The sequence below is a fragment of the Neomonachus schauinslandi genome, chromosome 12, assembly GCF_002201575.2.
Source record: "Neomonachus schauinslandi chromosome 12, ASM220157v2, whole genome shotgun sequence".
In the NCBI taxonomy this organism is placed as follows: Eukaryota; Metazoa; Chordata; class Mammalia; order Carnivora; family Phocidae; genus Neomonachus; species Neomonachus schauinslandi.
The window spans coordinates 32222641-32238077 of NC_058414.1; the positions used below are offsets into that span (position 1 = coordinate 32222641).

The window sequence follows — 15437 nt, forward strand, 5'->3', positions numbered from 1 at the left end:
ACTTTCATTGACTTCTAAACTTCTTATTTTTGTCATTCCCCTTAATCCTTTAGTTCAAAGAAACCAATTTCTACTAAAGTAAATCTCTGTTTTTTCTCAGTCATATTAAAAAAAAGATCCTAATAGTCTTAGTTAACCAATATTGGTTACTACCAAACATTCATAAGTGTTTCATTAAGGAGGGAAGAAACCTGGCCACAGGTTGTAGTTTAATTTTTTTAAATTATGAAATAAGATTTAAAAATTGAGCACACAATTTTTTGAATGCTTAGAGACTAAGTTTTTGTTATTTCTAGAGTAATGAGTGATGAGTAATGATACTATTTTTCCTACAGTGCATGCCTCTAGGTCTTGATATATTTGCTATAGAGCAGAGTCAATAAATGACAACAATCAGTATTTGTGCATGTCTCCTTTGCTCCCAAGTGCCTGCAACTGGTAATTTTAAAGCACTATGCTGAAATTCCAATAATCTAAGATAATTTAAAATGAGTATCATACAATGCTTATGAGAGAAGAAAATGTATTTTATAGCACATATTTTTCTTCAATTATTATTTCAAAATTGGTTTGTTTCTTGGCTAAAAAGACTCAAGTAACATATTGGTATTCTGGTTTCATGAAATTTTAATAGGTATTATTTAAGAAAATAGATTTTATGAGAAAGAATTGAAAACTTTGGGACAGTGCATATTGCATAAACTTCTTTATATGGTAGTCTATAGTATGCCAATTTCCCTTATGAGTGTCTGAAAGGGTAGTGTCCTTTATTGGATTCTCTAAAAATATTCAACTCTACATCTCTTTTCAAGAGGAACTTCTTGTTGATTCCATGGTCATAAAATATCCTTTGGGGAATATTGGATTAGACAGTCTTGAAGCTTCTGGAAAGTGAAGGTAATGCCAGTTTTGGATTAAAACCAATCTCTAGTCAATACACAAAGCAATCCCAACACAGATTGCTGAACTTCTATTTTAGTAATAATCTCTGCTTGTCTTGTAAATAATTTTTGGAACTTACTCGTGTCTGAAAACAAGAACACCAGTCAAGAGTATATCATCGGTTATTATTAAAAGAAGCATCAAAATTTTATATCTCATTGTTGGAATTTAAAGGTTTTTTTACTTCTTAAAAAAATAAGCTTGATTTCCTTTCGGTGACCCTGTGGTTTTTGGAACACACAAAGGCCCAGCTGTTCATTTCCTTCTAAGTTTCGAAGATCATGGATTCTTTACTTACCAAGATTACTAGATCTTCTGTCTCTTCTGTAAATGTTACACTATGTGATCCCACATGAAGACCTTTAGGTCATTAAGGCACCATTACTATACTGAGATAGTGACATGATAAATAGATCTTACATAAATAGCTTTACTTTTGTCACTCACATTTCTCTGAAGAAAATGCTACCTGCTCTACCTACCTCAAGGATGTCAGAAAATAAAAATGAAAGTAATGCATTGCGTATGAAAATGTTTTGTAAATTGCAAAACAGCCTACAAAGACAAAGAGCTTCAATAATGATAATGATCATAGGTCTCAATTGTACCTGATGGATTCTGAAAAATAGAGCGGCTTATAAGTTAACCAAAGACAAAACATTCTCTGGCTCAAATACAAATTGTGTCAAGGCAAATGTTTACTTCAACACATTATTCATTTTGGGAAAACACTAGAAGAGATAAGTAAATATTGATACTGATTTTCAGGAGCTTTCTAAAAATTCAGAGATGAGCTCTTCAAGAAACTATGAGAGTAAAACAATTGAGTGTTTTTTTTCTTTTTTTTGGTCTTGGGTTTATTTTTTGGACTCTTTTTCTTTTTACATTGGAAGAGCGCAATTCCCAAAACAGTTGTTGTTTTTTTTTTTTTTTCCAGTTATTGTATTGTTCAAGGTAGAGTTATTTTGAGTGAAAATCTCTGAGGTACTGAATAAAAAATATTGAAAGTGCCTCAATGATCAGAATGTTTCCTTCTTGGGAAAGTTCTATAGTACTTTTAAAAGTACAGGTCAGAATGTGTCTTTGCACTTAATTTTGATTTTTATTCAACTCCCAGATATTTCTACAACAGCTAGCTATCTAAGGAAATAGTTAAGAGAAGGAATGTAAACCCAACTAAGATGTAGTTCTTTTTGGTGCCAGAGAAAAGCCATAATGTTATGCTACTGAATAATATACTTTGAGATTCATATAAATCACATATTTTTGTGAACAAATCACATATGTTTTAAATATAATTAACATATTTTAAGGAAAAAAATATAATTGTATTTTCTGTTGGTAAATTCAGGCTATTAGAAGTTAAAGATCAAAGAAGAGCCATCTAAAATCCATTTTTACTTTATCTAAAAATACTTGTAGTTACTCCTGTGATATAAAAGCCTCAGGATTTTTTTCTACCACATGCAATCATTTTTTTCTTTAGAAAAATGAGTCATACTATGCATGATCTTTCATAACTTTTTGGCACTTAATTATTTTCATGGGTGTTTTTGTGGACATCATAATTACACATCATAGTATTTAGTATTTTCATTGTATTGCATTGTAATGAATATTATAATTTTTTTAATTTTTAAATTTTTTATTATTGTGTTCAATTAGCCAACATATAGTACATCATTAGTTTTTGATGATTCATTAGTTGTGTATAAGCCCCAGTGTGAATATTATAATTTTTAACCAGTTCCAATTGTTGGGCATTTAAGATCTTTAATTTTTTTTCCTAGGATAAAAAGTACTTTGATGTACATTGCTAAGCTAATATTTTTGTACATTAGATTATTTTTTCAGGTTCAAGCCCTTAGATGTGTAAATGTTAAGCTTCTCAAAATATAGCACTTAAAAAATTTTAAATATATTTCTAGATCTCCTTTAAGAAAATGTAGCAATTTTCTCTCCAACATAAGTGTACAGAAATGCCCTTTTGCCCATCTTCTTGTCATTATGAAAGCGTTAACAGAAATCTTTTCTCCTTTCCCAGTCTGTTAGATAAAAAGTGATGTTTCCTTATTTTAGTCTGAATTTATTTTATTAATAATGAGGTCAAACATCTTTTCATATGTTTATTGACCATTCCTTCTCTCATGTGGAATACGGTAATGCCCCCTCTCTTCGTGTACTTTGTTTATATTTTTCTAATGGACCTTAGCATTTTGTAATTAAAGGTATTTTCTCATTATCTGTATTTTCTACTCTAAATAACTAAATTGTTGTCTTTGCATTTGTGCATCATTAAACAGTACCCATTTCATTCTGAAACTAACAAGAAAGCCTATGGGCATGGGATCTGAGCCTTCCAAAGAGAGCCTGATGCGCTCAAATGAGAACTTCATAACCATGTCTTATCTGTGGTTCTTAAGTGGTTGGTGCCAAGCGAGAGCAGCTGTGCCCACGTTTGTCTGAATGTTTCTGAGTGTAGTCTGAGCCCTCCTTGTGACAAACTTCATCGTAGTGCCCATTTACAGCTGATTCTTGGTCACTCTGCACCCCTGCTACTTCCAGGGGTGGACCTAGGAACCTGCATTTAATCTCTAGCTGTTTCTTATATGTGCTGAAGTTGGAGAACCCCTGGTTTCATTAATATGTGAATATTAATCCCCACATGTATTCAAGACAGTAGTCTCAAAAATGACCTTTTGAAGGCTATTTTTTTTAATCTTTAGTACTCCTTCCTTTATACATGAAGCATTATAGAAAAAGACTCTCCTACATATTCAAAACTTTAAGAAGTTCAAGTAACTCAGCAAAGTATTATTTCTTTGTTAGATGAGAACTACCCAGCATCGTATTTTCTTTGGTCCTTATGGTTTCCATTATGTCTGAAGTTAAAATTAATACTCAATTTTAGAAAATTCCATTGGTTACATTGCTGGTATAGTTATCTACTTTACTTAGATACAAGATGCCTATGTTCTATTGAGTGAAAAGAAAGTGTCCAGTGTCCAGTCCATCGTACATGCTCTTCAAATTGCCAATGTTCACTGTAAGCCCTTGGTCATAATTGCTGAAGATGTTGATGGAGAAGCTCTGAGCATACTCATTTTGAATAGGCTAAAAGTTTTATCCATTTTGAATAGGCTGAAAGTTTTATCCTTATTTTAATGTTATTGCATATTATTGCATATTTATCATTTATTAAAAACTACCACAAATCATCTGGGAAACAGGGAAGGAATGAAAATAAAAGTGCTATATTCAAGAAAACAAATGTAACAGTATCTCCTCAGAAAGAGATCAGAAACATATCTTTTCTTTCCAGTTGGGCTTGAGGTCTCCAAGGCAGAGAATAATAGAGTAGGTGCCAGACTCTTATGTAAGTGATGGCTAATACTTTTTGAGTACTTAGTATATGCTAGGAACTGTGCTAAGACAGTTATATTTATTAACCCCCCATATTATTTGGTGAGGTTAAACACTAGTACTTATTAGTATCCCCTTTCGCAGATTAGGATGGCAGGCATGGAGAGTTTAACTTCCTCGTGGTTACATAGCAGGTTGGTGGCAGAGTAGTGATTTTCTTTTTGTTTTTTTTTTTAGATTTATTTATTTTTTGGGGGGGTGTACATGAGCGAGGGGGAGGGGCAGATGGAGAGGGAGAAAGAGAATCTCTATCAGGTTCCGCACGGAGAGTGGAGCCTGACATGAGGCTTGATCCCATGACCCCAAAATCATGACCTGAACTGAAACCAAGAGTTGGACGCTCAACAGACTGAGCCACTCAGGCGCCCCAGGGTTGTACTGATTTTCTTAAACATCAGCCAGCCTTTTTAGTCATTTCCTTCCCCTGGCTTCTCTGAACTTATTGTTGAGAAGCTCTGTCTCAACTTTCATCTCACAGTTCATTAATCATGGTAAAACACTATTCTAGAAATCAGAACCTGCTACCTCCTATACCACCTCCCATTCTACCCATCACGTCTGAGCCAGGGTCCTTCTCTTCTTTAGGAATTCCAGTGACTACCACTTCTTCTGTAGTTAACAGAGAGGCCACTCCAGCAGCATCCACTAAAGCAGTTCCTACCACCTTACTTGGATCGCTAATTCCTTTTTCCACCATATCCACAAAATCTCCAAGCATAGTGCCATAACCAAATTCTGAGGACCATGGCATAGTTTTTTTTCAACTATCAGTGATCCTTCAACACCTGCATTCTTGGCAATGGTCACTGCAGGAATTTTGAGTGTTCTTTTAATAATTTCTATACCAATTTTTGTAATCTTCATTAGCTGGAGTCATTGCATCCAAGGCTGGAATGCATCGAAGCAGGGCTCAACCCCCTCCCAGAGCAATGCCTTTTTCAACAGCAGCTCATGTAGCTCTGAGGGCATGTCCAACTCTGCGTTTCTTTTCATTCACTTCCAGTCACCTGCCCCACTAACCTTCAGCACAGCTACTTCATCTGAGAGTTTTGCCAGATGTTCATTCAACGTTTCCTTTTCATATTCACTAATTGTGATACCTAACTGCTCAGTGATTTCTTGAATACGGTTTTCAATTTGACCCTTGTCACCTTTTCCTTTTAAGAGCATGGCATCGTCTTTGGTCACAATGACCTCTCCAACTTTTCCTTAAGTCTTGAGGCTGAACATCTTCAAGATTTAGAGTCAGTCCTCCTTCTCCAAACACTGCACCACCAGTAGCAATAGTCATGTCCTTAATCTGGTTCTATTGTCACCAGAACCTGGAGCTTTGACTGCTACAACTTGAAGACCAACTTTTAGCCTATTCAAAATGAATACACTCAGAGCTTCTCCATCAACATCTTCGGCAATTATGACCAAGGGCTTACAGTAAGCGTTGGCAAGTTGAAGAGCAGGTACGATGGACTGGACACTGGAAATTTTCTTTGCACTCAATAGAACATAGGCATCTTAGAATTCACATTTCTGATCTTTTGATATATTAATGAAGTACAGAGAAATATAACCTTGATCACACTTCATGCCTTTAATAAACCATACTAGGTACCTTATATCTTGAAATGTTACGAAATCAGTTCTAGTGGCATTGGTATCTGATTGTCATCAAGAAAAGTAAAAAAGCAAAAGATTAACTGGAATGGTGTACCTGCCCATAGAGTAAAGAGAGTGGGATTGCATTTCCTTGGTAAGGCAGCTGAGGGGCCCTTTATCCTGGGGGCAGCCTGAGGGACTCATGTTAGAAAGCTGTGGCCTACCTGCCATTCTGAAGGGACATGCCCAGGAGGATGACCCAAACACAAGTGCTTCAGGAGAGGAGCCGGCAGTCCAGATGGAACAAAGCAGCTGGGGAATTGTAACACAGAAAATGACTTAGAGAAAGTATTTTTGAGAAAATCACAAATACATCTGAGAATGAAATAGACTCAACAACCACCATGGAGAATGCTCGGATGCAGCTTACAACTGTCCCAGCTATGTCAGGCTTTTCTGTTCTTCATGAATCTTCTCTTTGCCAGGTCTGATCTTAAGAGTCAGAAATAGCACGGTGAGGGAGGAAGGAGGTGAAATGTGTTGCAGAGAAGAAGCATCTTCACCTACAGGTTTACAGACTGGGACTGGCCCAAGCTGGGGAGAGGGGAAAAAAAACAAACCTTTAAACATTGAGCATTTTTAATAACAAAGAAGTGGATTCCTTCTTTCTCTCTCTTTTTTTAAAAAAGGAAAACCAAAAGGAGTATTTATTTATTTCCCCAGAGTGACAGGAAAACTCAGAAACCTGAGGTGATTTTCATCCCAGGTGGGGAGTGGGGATGGAGATCTTCACCTACAGAGTGGGTGAATGGGACAGAGAGAAGACAGGACCCTTTCTGAGCTTCCCTGACCTAGTTCAACAACTTCAACAACTGAGTAAACCTGATGTTGTCACAGTTAAAATGCATATATTTTTGAAGGCCCTTTAAAGAAAACTGATATTAAAAATTGTGATTCCAGTGATGTCCCAGGGAAAGTAGTCACCTATTTCACTAATCCATGGAACAGGCTTAAAATTTCTCCCAAAGTATCTATAAAATTATGTAATATCTGTGAAAAATGTATGGCTCACTGCTTGGCACAGAAGCATTCATAAATGTTTGTCTTTTCCCTTAGGAAATAGGGTGTTTTATTAGTAGAGAAAAAAATGAAGGAAATTCTGTTATGACAGTTTCCTGTATTTTCAGAACTGAGGGACTAAGTTTTATGACATCCTTTTATGAGCCCAAGTATAAAACTCAGATATAGCCTATAGTTTTGAAGAACTGTTACATCAACTACTTTTAATCTGACTCATTTATATTTTCTATATAGAAGCATAAGAACACATTTTATGAAGTTCCCCTTCTTTGGGCCATTACAAACTCGGTCCAGAAGCCAGAAGTGGTGTGGCTTTGGAATCATGTCTGCCCTCCTTAGAAAGGATAAAGGCAAGTTCACCTATCTGTGAAGATCTTTGATTTGAGGGAACATAGAATTGAAATTGACTTTATGCACCACTTTTTATAGAGAATTAGATTAAAAAGCCCAATATCTAAGTCTGCTTTGTTCTAATTTAAAAGATAATCAAAATGTCTTCAACACTGTGGGAGGTCTCTCAGTAAACATGGATTTATATTTAGCACAATTTATTTGAAAATCAGAAAGGCTGCCAAAATGGTCCAAACATTAAATTATTTCAATTTTAGAGGGCAGATATTACTGAGAAGTAATAAAATATTGCCAGCCTGCACAGGCAGCTCATCATCACTAATAAGATGAAAAGACCAATTATGCCTCACAGGGATAAATGTTGATGAAAGGGTGGACTTCATAACTGCCTGGCCATGTTAGAGGCTGTAATCACAGAGGAGAGGGAAGGAAGCACCCAGCACAACACCAAAAGCTGCAAGGAGGAGTCATCTGATGACGGGGGAAAGATGGGAAATTTTAAAGAAAATGTCAGAGGAAATTGCCTGGTGGTAAGAGCTCTACTTATGTATGACTCTTAAGGAAATTGTCTTCTTAGAAAATTATAAGTTCTCAAAATGTCTTAAATAAAAAACGGACCTATCTAAGCATTCTGTAGATCAAGCTTGGTATTCTCAGACTTCAGAAAAGTTGTTTTTATCTGTCACAGCTCCTCATTCTTCCGAGGAAGACTCAGGAACTGTGTGAGCTTGGATTTGTATAGGGGCTCCAGAGAGATACTCAACTTGCTTTCCATTCAAGCCTGATAATGTGAAGGTGAAGCTAAGACTCCATCAAATACTTACTGAGGAATTTTGTATGTGAATAATTACATGCAATTTCAAATGAGATAGCATATATAAAATGCAAAATACAGCCCTATATAGGCAAGGTGATATTATGCCTAAAATTATGATATGTCACAATCACTATGTATTCATTGAGAATGTATTGAAATGGATTCAGTACTGTACCGTGCATAGGAAGGATAAAGGAGTCGTGTCTAGGCTACTAGGGAGGTAATAGAAGGTACTAAGAGAAAAAAATAACATGCATGAGAAAATGTTTAAAAATAATATGATGCAGTGTGTAATTAAGTACCATATTATGTAACACAGGATTATTAAAGTTCAGAAAAAAATAAATGCAGTGAGAACTGGCAGGGGTTTCTAGAAAAGGGGGGATCTTGAAGTGGGACTTGAAAAATGTGTAAGATTTGGGAATCTAGAGGTTGAAAGGGAAGAAATTTAAAGAAAGAGAAATAGCAACCCCCAGGTTCAAGGGTGGGAATGACAAAGAGATTGGATTAGGGAACCAGTGTAGTAGGACCAGATTTACTAGATTGGAATCCCAGCTCCCCGACTTACAGGTGTAACCTAAATATTATGTGATCCTTCTGTGCCACACTTCCAACATCAGTAAAATGGAAGTAACTATCATTTCTATTTTAAGATATTTTGAGAATTAATGGATTGACATATATAAAGCACTTCCACTAGAACCCAACTCCTAGGAGGTGGTCAACAAATGTTAGCTACTCTTACTATTATGTTGTTGTACACTGTTAAAGGACATGATTTTCATGGCTAGAATGAAGCCAGATTATACAACAGCAGCAACTACCACTTGTTACAGATGGAGTGATAGACACCATGCTCTACCCTTTGCCTACATTTTCTCTTATTCCTAACAACCACCCCCTGGAGAGAGGGAGAGCTGAGAATTAGAGAAGCAAGTTTCTCAAGAATTCTGCGGCTATTAAGAACAGCCAAGACTTGGAAGTGCAATCTTTTGACCATCACCCCCGTGTTTGAAACTCCTGCATTACAGTGCTTGAACTTAAATGATAGAGGATCCTGAGATTGAGGCAGGAGTCAGACACAAGTTTACTAGATGAGTTGGAAGTAGAAAAGAGTTCAGATTCAGGAAAATCAGCCTGGTGGTAGCTGGTGGCCGCTGGAATACTCTAGGAAAGGTGAGGTAAATAAACTTTTAAGATGGCAGCCCTGAGACATGAGAAGAGGGGGAAAAAAAAAAGATGGAGAAGAATTTATCCTGGGCCCTGAAAGTGAGAGACAGTAATTTTGACTCTTGGTGATGGATCCCAAATGACTAGGAGAATGGTAGCTTCTGGAGGGCTGACTTGGAGAGAGGGTACAAAAAAGGACCTTGGCTACTTGAACATAAGGCCAGGGCTGAGAGAGTCTCTTTGTCTCTGTATGTTTTGCAATGTTAGCTGTGCCCATCTTCCAATCCCTTCATGAGATTGGAAATTAGCTTTCCTGTTACCCTGGGTTGCATTTCACTTATCCCTTGGGAGCTCTAGCTCACATTTTCTAAGCTGCTTGCTGTATAGAAGTCATTTAAAGAAGGACACATCAGTCCTGGAAGAAAACAGTTGTTCCTAATGCAGTTGAGAGTTCTCTGTTTTGTAGCCTCAGACCCTTTACAAGCAAGGAGTAGAAATAAACATCATGGCTAATGCACTTCAGCAATATAAAAGGTTTCTACAAGGAAAACGCTGCTAACAGTAAACAGTTTATATAAAGCAAAGATAAATCATAATGGAATGGTAATTTGAGTTTGTATTGTACATCTCCTCAGGGAATTTCTAGTGCTCTAAAGACACTATCTCATTACTACCTGGAGTACCTCTGAGAAATATGCAAAAAGCATCATTTTCTTCAATTTTTGCAGAAGGACCTAAGTCACAGGGAATTAATGTGGCTTGTCATTATATGGAAGTGGATTACTCATTTTCATGGAATGGATTGTCTCCGTGAATGGGCTGATTTTCTCATGAAATTAGTCACTCAACCTGAGGGAAAAAAGACAACTGAAGTCCCCCCAGAAAACAAGCAAGCAAAATACACTTTAACATATTTCAGTACCTCTTTTGGCAACCCTCTGGACTAGTTTGAACCTAAATAATGCAACTAGAATCAGAATAGAGTATATTGACTTTATCCATTAGAGTAACATCACATATTTACTTGAAAGTTTTTGATGGGAAAGGTGATTTTTTTTTTAAAGATTTTATTTATTTGTGAGAGAGAGAATGAGAGACAGCATGAGAGGGAGGAGGGTCAGAGGGAGAAGCAGACTCCCTGCTGAGCAGGGAGCCCGATGTGGGACTCGATCCCGGGACTCCAGGATCATGACCTGAGCCGAAGGCAGTCGCTTAACCAACTGAGCCACCCAGGCGCCCGGGAAAGGTGAAATTTTTAAGGGAAAGTGTAAGAAACGTGCAGCTTCTAGGCAAATGTGTGACATAGTGGGAATGGAGCTGCCCTTGTCCCTCTGTACCATCTCAGGTCAACCTTAATGACAAATGGACATGCTCACCAGAGCGTGATCTCTGCACCCAGAAGTGGCGCATAAAGAATGATCGATCACTTCCTTAGGATTTCAGAGGAAATTGCAATGGAGCCCACTAACTCTTAGGCATGCTGCTCAAGAGAGCACCCACCACTACTGCACCGCTAGAGAGTGTGACCTAACTGCTTCTCTGCCCACCTTTCCCATAATCCTCCCTATCTCCAACTCCCTGCCTTGCCTTAGGTGTATACATTTAGAAATCACTCAAGCCAGAACATAGTTCTGCAAGATTCTAATGCTTGTCTTCCTTGTTGATCATTTTGGGTAAGGCTGCTTAGATCAACTTAGCTCAGTACGTTTGATTTTTACTCCTAGATGTAATGTCCCACATTTTATTGCTCTTAATTATATGTGTTGCTAAACATCCTATTCTTCTCTTAATTCACTTGTGAAGGAAAATATGTTTTTTAACTGCTGAGTATGGCCTTCTTTATGGATGCAGATCTCTGGACAATGATCAAGATTTGTTATTCATTTATTTTTTAATTTTATTTTATGTTGATCACCATACATTACATCATTAGTTTTTGATGTAGTGTTCCATGATTCATTGTTTGCGTATAACACCCAGTGCTCCATTCAATATGTGCCCTCCTTAATACCCATCACCAGGCTAACCCATCCCCCACCCCCCTCCCCTCTAGAACCCTCAGTTTGTTTCTCAGAGTCCATAGTCTCTCATGGTTTGTCTCCCCCTCTGATTTCTCCCCCTTCATTTTTCCCTTCCTACTATCTTCTTCTTCTTTTTTTTTTTTTTTAACATAATGTATTATTTGTTTCAGAGGTACAGGTCTGTGATTCAACAGTCTTACACAATTCACAGCGCTCACCATAGCACATACCCTTCCCAGTGTCTATCACCCAGCCACCCGATCCCTCTCACACCCCACCACTCCAGCAACCCTCAGTTTGTTTCCTGAGATTAAGAATTCCTCATATCGGTGAGATCATGTGATACATGTCTTTGATTGACTTATTTCACTTAGCATAATACCTTCTAGTTCCATGCATGTCATTGCAAATGGCAAGATGTTGTGTTTTTTGATGGCTTTATAATATTCCATTGTGTATATATATACCACATCTTCTTTATCCATTCATCTGTCGATGGACATTTTGGCTCTTTCCATAGTTTGGCTATTGTGGACATTGCTGATATAAACACTGGGGTGCACGTACCCCTTTGGATCACTACATTTGTATCTTTGGGGTAAATACCCAGTAGTGCAATTGCTGGGTTGTAGGGTAGCTCTATTTTTAACTTTTTGAGGAACCTCCATACTGTTTTCCAGAGTGGCTGCACCAGCTTGCATTCCCACCAACAGTGTAGGAGGGTTCCCCTTTCTCCGCATCCCCGCCAACATCTGTCGTTTCCTGACTTGTTAACTTCAGCCATTCTGACTGGTGTGAGGTGGTATCTCATTGAGGTTTTGATTTGGATTTCCCTGATGCTGAGTGATGTTGAGCACTTTTTCATGTGTCTGTTGGCCATTTGGATGTCTTCTTTGGAAAAATGTCTGTTCATGTCTTCTGCCCATTTCTTGATTGGATTCTTTGTTCTTTGGGTGTTGAGTTTGATAAGTTCTTTGTAGATTTTGGATACTAGCCCTTTATCGGATATGTCATTTGCAAATATCTTCTCCCCTTCTGTCAGTTGCTTTTGGTTTTGTTGACTGTTTCCTTTGCTGTGCAAAAGCTTTTTATCTTGATCAAGTCCCAGTAGTTCATTTTGCCCTTGCTTCCCTTGCCTTTGGCGATGTTTCTAGGAAGAAGTTGCTTTGGCTGAGGTCAAAGAGGTTGCTGCCTGTGTTCTCCTCTAGGATTTTGATGGATTCCTGTCTCACATTTAGGTCTTTTATCCATTTTGAGTCTATTTTTGTGTGTGGTATAAGGAAATGGTCCAGTTTCATTCTTCTGCATGTGGCTGTCTAATTTTCCCAACACCATTTGTTGAAGAGACTGTCTTTTTTCCATTGGACATTCGTTCCTATTTGTCGAAGATTAGTTGACCATAGAGTTGAGGGGCCATTTCTGGGCTCTCTATTCTGTTCCATTGATCTATGTGTCTGTTTATGTGCCAGTACCATACTGTCTTGATGATTACGGGCTTTGTAATAGAGCTTGAAGTCCGGAATTGTGATGCCACCAGCTTTGCTTTGCTTTTTCAACATTCCTCTGGCTATTCAGGGTCTTTACTGGTTCCATAGAAATTTTAGGATTATTTGTCCATTTCTTTGAAAAAACTTGATGGTATTTTGATAGCAATTGCATTAGATGTGTAGATTGCTCTAGGTAGCATTGACATCTTCACAATATTTGTTCTTCCAATCCATGAGCATGGAACGTTTTTCCATTTCTTTGTGTCTTCCTCAATTTCTTTCATGAGTATTTTATAGTTTACTGAGTACAGATTCTTTGCCTCTTTGGTTAGATTTATTCCTAGGTATCTTATGGTTTTCGGTGCAATTGTAAATGAGATTGACTCCTTAATTTCTCTTTCTTCTGTCTTGTTGTTGGTGTATAGAAATGCAACTGATTTCTGTGCATTGATTTTATATCCTGGCACTTTACTGAATTCCTGTATGAGTTCTAGCAGTTTTGGGGTGGAGTCTTTGGGGTTTTCCACATAAAGTATCATATCATCTGCAAACAGTGAGAGTTTGACTTCTCCTTTGCTGATTTGGGTGTCTTTGATTTCTTTTTGTTGTCTGATTGCTGTGTCCCCATAGGACTTCTAGTACTATGTTGAATAGCAGTGGTGATAGTGGACATCCCTGTTATATTCCTGACCTTAGGGGAAAAGCTCTCAGTTTTTCCCCATTGAGAATGATATTCGCTGTGTGTTTTTCATAGATGGCTTTTATGATGATGAGGTATGTAGCCCCTATCCCTACACTCTGAAGAGTTTTAATCAAGAAAGGATGCTGTACTTTGTGAAATGCTTTTTCTGCATCTATTGAGAGGATCATATGGTTGTTGTTCTTTCTTTTGTTAATGTATTGCATCCCATTGATTGATTTGCAGATGTTGAACCAACCTTGCAGCCCAAGAATAAATCCCACTTGGTTGTGGTGAATAATCCTTATAATGTACTGTTGGATCCTATTGGCTAGTATTTCGGTGAGAATTTTTGCATCCATGTTCATCAGGGATAATGGTCTGTAATTCTCCTTTTTGATTGGGTCTTTGATTTTGAGATCAAGGTAATGCTGGCCTCATAAAATGAGTTTGGAAGTTTTCCTTCCATTTCTATTTTTTTGGCACAGTTTCAGAAGAATAGGTGTTAATTCTTTTTTAAATGTTTGATAGAAATCCCTGGGAAGCCATCTGGCCCTGAGCTCTTGTTTGTTGGGAGATTTTTGATGACTGCTTCAATTTCCTTAGTGGTTATAGGTCTGTTCAGGTTTTCTATTTCTTCCTGGTTCAGTTTTGGTAGGTTATACTCTCTAGGAATGCATCCATTTCCTCCAGATTATCTAATTTGCTGGCATATAGTTGCTCATTATATGTTCTTATAATTGTTTGTATTTCTTTGGTATTGGTTGTGATCTCTCCTCTTTCATTCATGATTTTATTTATTTGGGTCATTTCTCTTTTCTTTTTAATAAGTCTGGCCAGGGGTTTATCAATCTTATTAATTCTTTCAAAGAACCACTTCCTAGTTTCGTTGATCTGTTCTACTGTTCTTTCGGTTTCTATTTCGTTGATTTCTGCTCTGATCTCTATTATTTCTCTTCTCCTGCTGGGTTTAGGCTTTATTTGCTGTTCTTTCTCCAGCTCCTTTAGGTGTAGGGTTAGGTTGTGTATTTGAGACCTTTCTTGTTTCTTGAGAAAGGCTTGTATTGCTGTATACTTTCCTCTTAAGATGGCCTTTGTTGCATCCCAAAGATTTTGAACAGTTGTGTTTTCATTTTCATTGGTTTCCATGAATTTTTTTAATTCTTCTTTAATTTCCTGGTTCACCCATTCATTCTTTAGTAGGATGCTCTTCAGCCTCCATGTATTTGAGTTCTTTCAGACTTTCCTCTTGCGTTTGAGTTCTAGTTTCAAAGCATTGTGGTCTGAAAATAGGCAGGGAATGATCCCAAACTTTTGGTACCGGTTGAGACCTGATTTGTGACCTACAATGTGAACTATTTTGGAGAATGCTCCATGGGCACTTGAGAAGAATATGTATTCTGTTCCTTTAGGATGGAATGTTCTGAATATATCTGTGAAGTCCATCTGGTCCAGTGTGTCATTAAAGCCCCTATTTCCTTGTTGATCTTTTGCTTAGATGATCTGTCCATTGTAGTGAGGGGGGTGTTAAAGTCCCCCACTATTATTGTATTGTTGTCAATGTGTTTCTTTGGTTTTGTTATTAACCATGTTAGGGGCATAGATATTTACAGTTGTTAGATCTTCTTGCTGGATAGACCCTTTAAGTGTGATATAGTCTCCTTCCTCATCTCTTATTATAGTCTTTGGTTTAAAATCTAATTTGTCTGATATAAGGATTGCCACCTCAGCTTTCTTTTGGTGTCCATTAGCATGGTAAATGGTTTTCCACCCCCTCACTTTCAATCTAGAGGTGACTTTGGGTCTAAAATGAGTCTCTTGCAGACAGCATATCAACGGGTCTTGTTTTTTTTTTTTTTTTTTTTTTTTTTTTC

The 15437-nt window shown here is 37.4% G+C and overlaps 1 protein-coding gene and 1 pseudogene across 1 annotated transcript in view; one reads left to right on the forward strand and one right to left on the reverse strand.

Moving 5' to 3' along the window:
* ZNF804B (zinc finger protein 804B) overlaps nt 1-15437 on the forward strand; it is a 486583-nt gene that overhangs the window by 322501 nt on the left and 148645 nt on the right. The gene's annotated exons all lie outside the window — the stretch shown is intronic.
* Nucleotides 4877-6189, reverse strand: LOC110579851 (annotated as a pseudogene).